The sequence below is a fragment of the Euprymna scolopes genome, chromosome 6, assembly GCF_053919585.1.
Source record: "Euprymna scolopes isolate OS-2025 chromosome 6, ASM5391958v1, whole genome shotgun sequence".
Classification (NCBI taxonomy): domain Eukaryota; kingdom Metazoa; phylum Mollusca; class Cephalopoda; order Sepiida; family Sepiolidae; genus Euprymna; species Euprymna scolopes.
Window position 1 is genome coordinate 155,023,190 of NC_136487.1, and position 8,975 is coordinate 155,032,164.

General features: G+C 36.4%; 1 long non-coding RNA gene across 1 annotated transcript in view; it reads right to left on the reverse strand.

The window, feature by feature from the left end:
- Positions 1–3,981: 3,981 nt before the first annotated feature.
- The window catches only part of LOC145278065 (uncharacterized), a 6,784-nt gene continuing 1,790 nt past the window's right edge, over positions 3,982–8,975 (reverse strand). Inside the window, exon 2 of the long non-coding RNA XR_013868304.1 lies at positions 3,982–4,663. This is a non-coding gene — a long non-coding RNA (uncharacterized LOC145278065). The remainder of the gene's footprint in view (positions 4,664–8,975) is intronic.

An 8,975-nucleotide genomic window follows, 5' to 3' on the forward strand; every position in this document is an offset into this window, starting at 1 on the left:
ATTGACTATTTCCTATCTTTGTTCTTGATTTTTACCTACTACATTTTGCTACATAACTGTATTCATCCCAAATAATTCAGGTCACCAATAGTAATCCTGGCTTGTTAACAAAAACGGAGTCTAATTATTACTTGTTCTGTGTTCCTTGCGACGTACTCTGCTACAACGTGTTGGGTACCGAATTTTAAAATGTTAATGTGTGTGTGCAAACGTGTATAACGATGCATAACAACAAAAAAAAACTGACAGCAAATAAAAAATATTTTTTATGACTTTTTCTTTTTTATATATTTTTTGGGTCAATCAGGATAAATGTTTTTCGTTTGTTTTTAATAATAAAAGACTATAACTGTTACACCGGCCTTTCTAACACAAGGGAAATTACACCGGTTCTCACTCTCTATAGTGCCAGTAATACCTACATCGATGGAAGAAGCGACAGTATCATCACTGACTAGCTGCGTGCAAGCCAGTTATACCGTGGCCTTCGTTATAAAGATGGCCGGCCAGCTGAAAAAATGACGTCATCGCCGAGGTCCCAACAAGCAAGATATGTGGAACTCTTAGACTGTCAATAATGAACAGTAATTTTTACAGACAGCGTTACAAAACTTCAAAATTGGATTGAAATAAAGAAAGAACACGATGATTTATACTGAAACTCATCTAATATTAATAATAAAAAAATAATAAAACACAAGTTGTTTGTTTAAGTATTATAAGCAATTGAATATTTTGTTGTATTATAGATTTTAAAGATTAGAATGCGTTCTTTAATTACTTATAAATTACATTTTTAAAAAGTGAAGGAACACGATTTGATTTGTAGTAAACTTGAAATTTATTTAATATAATTAAATGAAAATGTTATCAAAGGCAAGATAAGTTACTTTTCTACCAAACTGGACATATTTTTCGTGTTTTTATTCAATGTAACATGTTTATTCAGTTCGAAAACCATACAGTGTTTACCGATAGCAGTGTCAGAAATTTCGTGAAAATAGTGAATAATTCCACCCCATCTTTCCAAGCTTATAACTCCTCGAAAAATGTAATTCAAGCCCTAATTTTATTTTCAATTAAAGGAGCAAGGACCAAGGTTTTATTAAAAAAAAAAAAAAAAAAACAATGTGTTTTTTTTTTTTAAAAAAGGTTTTAAACTTCGGACTTTACAAGTAAATTTCTAAAAAAAGGCATTTTTTTTTTTGTTTTAAATTTGAATATATTATTTATTGACCTTTTCTCTTCAATTTGTGATATATAAAACTCCGACATAAATTAATTATTTACTTTTTAAGAGCAAGTTAAAAATGGGTGACACTTGGGGGGGGGCGTGAATTAAAAAAAAACGTTTGTCTAAAATATTATATTCGGTTTATTGGAAAGAACATAAAATTTCACATTGACCCTGAAAATATCGTAAAAATAGAATCAATAGAAAAATTTTGATAGATTTTTAAAGTTTAAAAATTGAAAAATATTGAGTTCGGAAAATTTATTACTGTTTTTAAAAATACTATTAAAAACCCACCGAATATATATCAAGTTATGTCACGGTAACTTATATTGAGCAAATTTCTAAGAGTATTTTGTCTAGTTTATTATTTATTACACCTTTTTCCGAACTTACCGTGTTAAAGAGAGAGTCGGCCGCTATTTTAAATTTTCCAATACATCGGTAAACACTGTATGTTTTTCGAGCTGAATAAATATGTTACATTGAATAAAAACACAAAAAATATATCCAGTTAGGTAGAAAAGTAACTTATCTTGCCTTTGATAACATTTATTTGTTATATATTAGTTTTTTGACAACTTTTTCGAATCTATGTGTACAGTAATACAAACCCGAAAATTTCAAGATGGCGTCTGACTCACTCTTTAACACGGTAAGTTTGGGAAAAGGTGTTATAAATAAAAAACTGGTTAAAATACTGTAAAAAAAACTCGCTCAATATATGTTACCGTGACATAGCTTGATATATATTATTTCTAGTTTTTTTATTCATAACACCTTGTTTTTGGAGCTGAATAAACATGTTACATTGAATAAAAACACGAAAAATATATCTAGTTTGGTAGAAAAGTAACTTATCTTGCCTTTGGTAACATTTATTTGTCATATATTTGTTTTTTGACAACTTTTTCGAATCTGTGTACCGTAATACAAACCCGAAATGAACGCGCGTTTTTTTTTTTTTTTTTTTTTTTTACTTTTAAGCTTCATATATATATATATATATATATATATATATATATATATATAAAGTATTTTTAAATTTTATCTTTCTAGCTTTAAAAAAAAGTTTAAAAATGTTATCAGCCGGCATAATTTATTTTTAAATATTGAAAATTTCAGGAAAATTAATTTTTGCTAAATTTTTAAAACGTGTCAACAGCTTAAAAAAATCGTCTCTTCAAAAGAGTCGATGTTGTTTCGCATTTTCATTAGTTTTGTATGCTGTAAAAAAATTTTTTTAATATTAGCAATTTATTTGACGCTTCTTTTGAATGGTAAAAAACTTAGGATGATAATATTGAATTAAATTATAGTTACATCGTGTTAAATACAGGGGGGAGCGCGTTAAAACTTACTTTGTTGAATGGAGATATCCACGAGTTACTACCGGTGTTTACCGGTGTAAAGAAACAACTAATGGACTACCCGTGATGACGTCAGCAGATTAAATTATTTTTGCCCACCGGCCATCTTGTCTTTTAAGACGGTCTTGGTTATACCCGTTTCCTACCTTTGTACCTGTGATGTTAAATACACCTTTTTAAACCAACCTTTTCCACAAGTTGTTACCAAACCAGGATAGGCCAAAGCTAAAAAAAAACGATGGCAAAAAAACAGTATAAAGTTGACGAAAGAGTCTTTAACGAGATTCACATAAAATATAGGATCTTCTGGGGGTTTGGCACTGTTGAGAAACAAATAGGCAACGTAGTCTACATGATTAAGGGACCAGATTTCGTGCACAAACGTCACACTAACCAAATACGGAAAAGATACTCGAACAGTGAAATGACTAGATTGCCCGAGGAGGACATCATGAACACAGTGTTTGATACTTTTCAGGTGCCCATACCAGAGACAGCTCCTGAGAATAGGGGGTCAAAAAGAAAAGGGAAGTCAACTGAGTTGATTAGGGTGAACCTTAAAAAAAAACGTTATTAATTCCCAGACGGGATATCTTCAAAGGGGAGCGGGTTACACCGGCCTTTCTAACACAAGGGATATTACACCGGTTCTCACTATATATAGTGCCAGTAATACCTACACCGATGGAAGAAGCGACTGATTAGCTGCGTACAAGCCAGTTATACCCGTTTCCTACCTTTATACCTGTGATGTTAAATACACTTGTTCCTTAAACAACCCTCGATTTGATTTTCTTCTTTTTACTATTGTGCCACGGCACAACAATAACATTTTTTTTTTCTTAAATGACGTTGGCTATGATCACTGCTTTGGCTCAGCGTTTTCAGTGTTTTACGTAAACTGTCCAAAAAGTTCCGATGATAGCACGGTCCATTTGCTGCATAGGAATCATTTACTTTCTTTCGGCATGGTCACGTTGACACACCAGTTCTCGTTAGATCACCAAAGTTAAGCAACATTGAGCGTGGTCAGTACCAGTGAGGTTACCAATTTGGGAATTCCAGGCGATGTATGTAGGAGGACGTCGACATCTCCCTACAAGAGTTGCAAAAACCTAACATCGTCATCTCTCCTAATGGGATATACATGCGACTGAGGACCGCTTGTGAATTTCATACTCCCATGGAACTTCCTCCTTTGGAGGAAGCCAGTTAAAACCGCATAGAGATAGTACCGTTTCTATTCCATCTTTCCCCCTTGAGGATGGAACGTTTATCACCTTTTTCACGTATCGGTTGCTTCTGCTTGCATACACTTTTTTTTTTTTTAAATATCTATACACTTAAAAAATGTTTAGAAAGGAAAAAACAAACACATTGTACAATCCAACATTACTCAGCTGGACATTTTTATTTATTTATTTTTTTTTTTACACAGTGATCACCACTTATCAAGGCTCGGAAGCCACTCAGGGATAAGGGTTATTGCAAGTACATTACGTTAGTGTGGAGATTTGATAAAGTGTTTACTTAAGGGGGCGGTTCATTAGGAATTTGTTAACGTTGGACTTGAAGAAATCCAAGTTGTAGTCCGGTGGGAAGAAGGCAGACGGAACAGAGTTCCACAGGCGTGCAGTTCTAAGAAAGAAGCTTTGTTCATGGAATCTGCGTTTTGATTTAGGCACAGATATAGAGTGGGGGAAATTTTTCACAGTGGATTCGGCTAGACGGGTGTTTTTCGTGAAAGATTGGCGAGGGGGACCAGAGATTGGAGTTCAGACGAGCACCTGCTATGGAAATAACGATAAAACAAGGATAGGCTCGCAACGTCTCTTCTGTGAGAGAGAGGTTGCAGGGTAGAGAAAAGGGCATCCCCCACTAAGCCACGAAGTCTATTTTGTACTCTGTCAAGGCAAGATAGGCTGTTTTTAGCAGCTCCTGCCCAGATATGGCAACAGTATTCCATCCTTGGACGTACTTGGCTTTTATATAGATAGAAATTTTAGGGACAAAAACAAATAGAAACAACAAATGTTTCTGTTCCATGAGTGTTGGCAGCCTGAAAAATAAAGATTAAAAAAATAAAAATAAATGCATCTAAAATTTCGAAGTTGAATATATTTCTGGAGAATGAACGAAAAAGGGTGTGGTCCTCCTATCTGTTGCACTAAGTTGAACTTTTCACCAACACACCCCACACACTCTATCGTTCCTGCCACATCTTCATTCATAGTCCCTTCAATAACCTAAAGTGCTTCACGCCAACAAGTACAATTAAAAATGGGAAACACCCTAAAGGAATCCTGTCCGCCCCCCCCCCAATGGGGTGCCAGGGTCTATGTAATCAATCTCCAACCTAACTGACACGGGGCGCTTCTTCGATATATATATATATATATATATATATATATATATATATATATATATATATATATACTAGCAGTTCAGACCGGTTTTGCTCGGGCTCCATGTACTATTCATAACTTTCCCTTCATGTGAATACACTTTATGTAAGATTTCAAATGTTTCTTTTTTTAACTTGGACCCCAATGTATGCCCTTTAACATTTATAATTTTGGTATCAAATCAAAATAAAAAGTTTTACCCATGTCAAAGTTACCTACATCTAAAATTACAAGTGCTGAGACCCAAAATTGGCGAAGAATTTTAGTAGAATCTTTTTTCAACTTTGACCTTTTGACAGCCAAATTTTCGCCCCAAAATTGATTAAAATGCTTGCCGTATGTCTGAATACCCGTTATGTAAAATTTCAAATGTTTAGACCCAAAATTGGCTGAGTAGGTCGCTAGACACCGCAAAGGTCGAATCTTTTGAACTTTGACCCCTTAACACCTCATATTTTCGATCCAAACCGATTAAAAAGCTTGCTCTATCTTTGAATACACTTTATGTAAAATTTCAAATGTTTGGACAATATATTGGCCGTGTAATTTTGTAGAGACCGCGGAAGTAAAATTTTTAAAAACTTTAACCCCAATTTTGGCCCCTTAACATTTATTTTTTGGACTCGACTCAAATTAAAAGTTTGATCCATGTCCAAGTAACCTACATCTAAAATTTCAAATGTTTAGACCCAAAATTGGCGGAGGAGTTTGCTGGAGTTTTCAAAGGTCAAATCGTTGAGCTTTGACTCCGTGACAGCCAAATTTCTGGTCGAAAATCGATTAACAAGATTTTCCCAAATCTCAATACCTCTTATGTCAAATCTCGAGTCTCTAGACTGAAAATTGACAGAGTTATTTGGTAGGGCAATGTACACAGACGCACACACTTTTATAGATATAGACATGTTCCGTTTTTTCTGGTATAAATGCCTGCGATTGAATGCCTTCACCACTTAATCGGTAAAATCTTTGCCAGTTGCAAGTAGATAATTATTCTGACTCCAAATAATTGCATATCTTTCTATGCTTTAAAACCCTTTAATCTCACCTTATCAGCATCTTTAAATGCTAATATACACTAATATTGTATTTTTAACCTTGGCTCAGATCATTTATTCTAATCTATCTATATATCTATAAAAGTGAACGTGTGTGTGTGTGTGTGTGTGTGTGTGTGTGTGTGTGTGTGTGTGTGTGTGTGTACATTTCCCTACGCAATAACTAATTTGGCTGTTAAGGGGTCAAAGTTCAACGATTTGACCTTTGAGAACTCTACCAAACTCCTCCGACAATTTGGGGCCTAAACACTTGAAATTTTACATATTTTTTTTTTTTTTTTTTTTTATTACATTTTCACCCCAAACAAGGCAAATTGCCACTTTGGTGTAGGGGGCTACTATCAGGGGCAACAACTACTGGGGTACTATGTAGGGATTTGGGCAGCAAGGTGTCGGTTCACGTTACACTTGAACTTCTGCACGTCAGTACTGTTGGGGAAGCAGGGACCTGGAATGGAATTCCAGAGTCTTGCGGTTCTGGGGAAGAAACTATTGGAGTAAAAAGATCTTTTACATCTAGGGACCTCTACAGTGTGGGGGTGGGATCTAGTAGCCTGTCGGGTTTGTCGAGGGTGCTCGCGTCGTGGGGGCACAAGTGATTGCAGTTCGTCAGAGCATTCACCACTAAAATACTTGTAGAAAAGGCAGAGGGATGCAACATTTCGTCGATGGGACAGAGGCTGAAGCTTAGATGCCAGTTCAGGGCCTATCAGGTTTGCGACTCTCTTTTGAACCTTGTCAAGGAGCGAGAGACTAGTAGCAGATGCACCAGCCCAGATGTGGCAGCAATACTCCATACATGGGCGAATGGTGGCCTTATAGAGGTACAGGATACTTTCGGGTGTTAGTAGTTTTCTAGCACGGTAGAGAGAGCCTACCTTTCTTGCAGCGGCCCTGGCAATGCCTTCAATGTAATTGTTCCAACTCATGTTTCCTGTGAACGTTAGGCCAAGGAGTTTGAAAGATGGACTCTCATATAAAGAGTCGTTGGCCATTGCTATAGGTGGTAGAGAGGGTTTCTTGTAATTATTGAATGAAACTAGTTTAGTCTTGGCAGCATTGAACGCGACCAACCACTTTTGTCCCCATTCCACTACAGATTGGAGGTCTTCCTCTAGTGTTTCTGCCATTTCTTTAGAAATGTGTTCATTCGTCTTCCTGTCGTGTCTGCCATAGAGTGTAGTGTCATCAGCATATATACCCATCTCAGAGGCAATGTTGTCGGGGAGGTCATTTATGAATATCAGGAACAATAGAGGTCCAAGGATAGAACCCTGGGGCACTCCCGCATTTATATCATATTGTTTAGATGTGCGACCGTCGAGGACTACCTGGATTTTTCTCTTATCTAAGAAGGATTTAATTATGTTAAGTATTCTACCAGTGATACCGTATGATCTGATTTTACTGAGGAGACCCTCATGCCATACCCTGTCAAAAGCCTTAGATATATCTAGAGCTACCGCTCTGCCTTCCCCCGCTTTGTCCAGTGAATGGTATATACGTTCAGAGATCACAGTGAGGATGTCTGCTGTGGAACGGGCTTGTCTAAATCCATATTGTTTGTCAGTCAGTAGTTTAGCATCTGTAAGATGATGGACTAGAGCATGGTTAATTACGGTCTCAAATATTTTTGCAAAAAGTGGGAGGAGGCTAATGGGGCGATAATTTGATGGGTCAGTCCTTTCGCCAGAATTCTTGAATACTGGTACAACAGAAGCAGTTTTCCAACAGCCCGGAAAGCAAGCTTCATTAAGACATTTGTTGTAGAGTTTAGAGAGAACTGGAGCTACTTCGGCTGAGCACTTTTTTAATAGCACAGCTGGGATAAGATCGGGTCCACATGCTTTTGAGGTGTCAAGGTTTTTTATGATAGCATGCACCTGAGCAGGGGTGGTTTTCAGATCGTCTAGTGTGGCGTCTGTCCGCATAGGAAAGTCAGGTAGGGGGTGGTTGGAAGGGTCCAGTGTGGAGTTTGAGGCAAACCGACTGGCAAGCATGTTAGCCTTTTCGGTTGCTGAGGAGACAATCTCGTGATTGTTGGTTAGTGGGGGAATTGTTGATTGAATATAGGATATATGGATCTAACTTAATAACTTGATTTAAGCCCAAAACAATAAATGTTAAGGGGTCATAATAGGGGTCAAAGTTTTTACAAAATTGACCGCTTTTTTTTTTTTTTTTTTTTTTTTTTTTTTGCTCAACATACATCTCCAAACACCCGGGCAACGCCGCGCTGAAATACTCGTTCAAATTAATTCAAACATTGAGCCGATACTCATTGCAAAATACATCTCCAAATTCTAACGAAAGGAGTATTCTATCCTTAAACGTTAGAAGCCAGAAAAACTTTAAGTAATATACTTAATATCTACAATTTCTATATGTCCGTGTCTACTCTACATTTCCCAATATTTCTGTTCATACTTAATTATAAATACTGAATTCGCCATAGCTTATACTTTACTCCCAGTAAGGTCTGTGCTGAATTCTACTTTAAATCATAGATATATCGCTACTATATTCTATATATTGAATAGATGCATTTATTATTCCTCTTATCGTCTCAAATATTCAAAACTGCGTCTATCAAATGTTGTTTTAATTTCTATTATCAATTAAATCATATCTTAACATGCTATCCTATTCCTAAACTAACATGAACAATTTTTTAACCAAATAGTAACTCCTCTCTCTCTCTCTCTCTCTCTCTCTCTCTCTCTCTCTCTCTCTCTCTCTCTCTCTCTCTCTCTGTCGTGCTAGAAAGTTACTTACACCTAAAAGTATCTTGTACCTCTACAAGGACCATCATTCGCCCATATATGGCGTATTGTTGTCACATTTGGGCTGCTGCATCTGCTACTAGTCTCTCACTCCTGGACAAGGTTCAAAAGAGAGTCGCCAACAT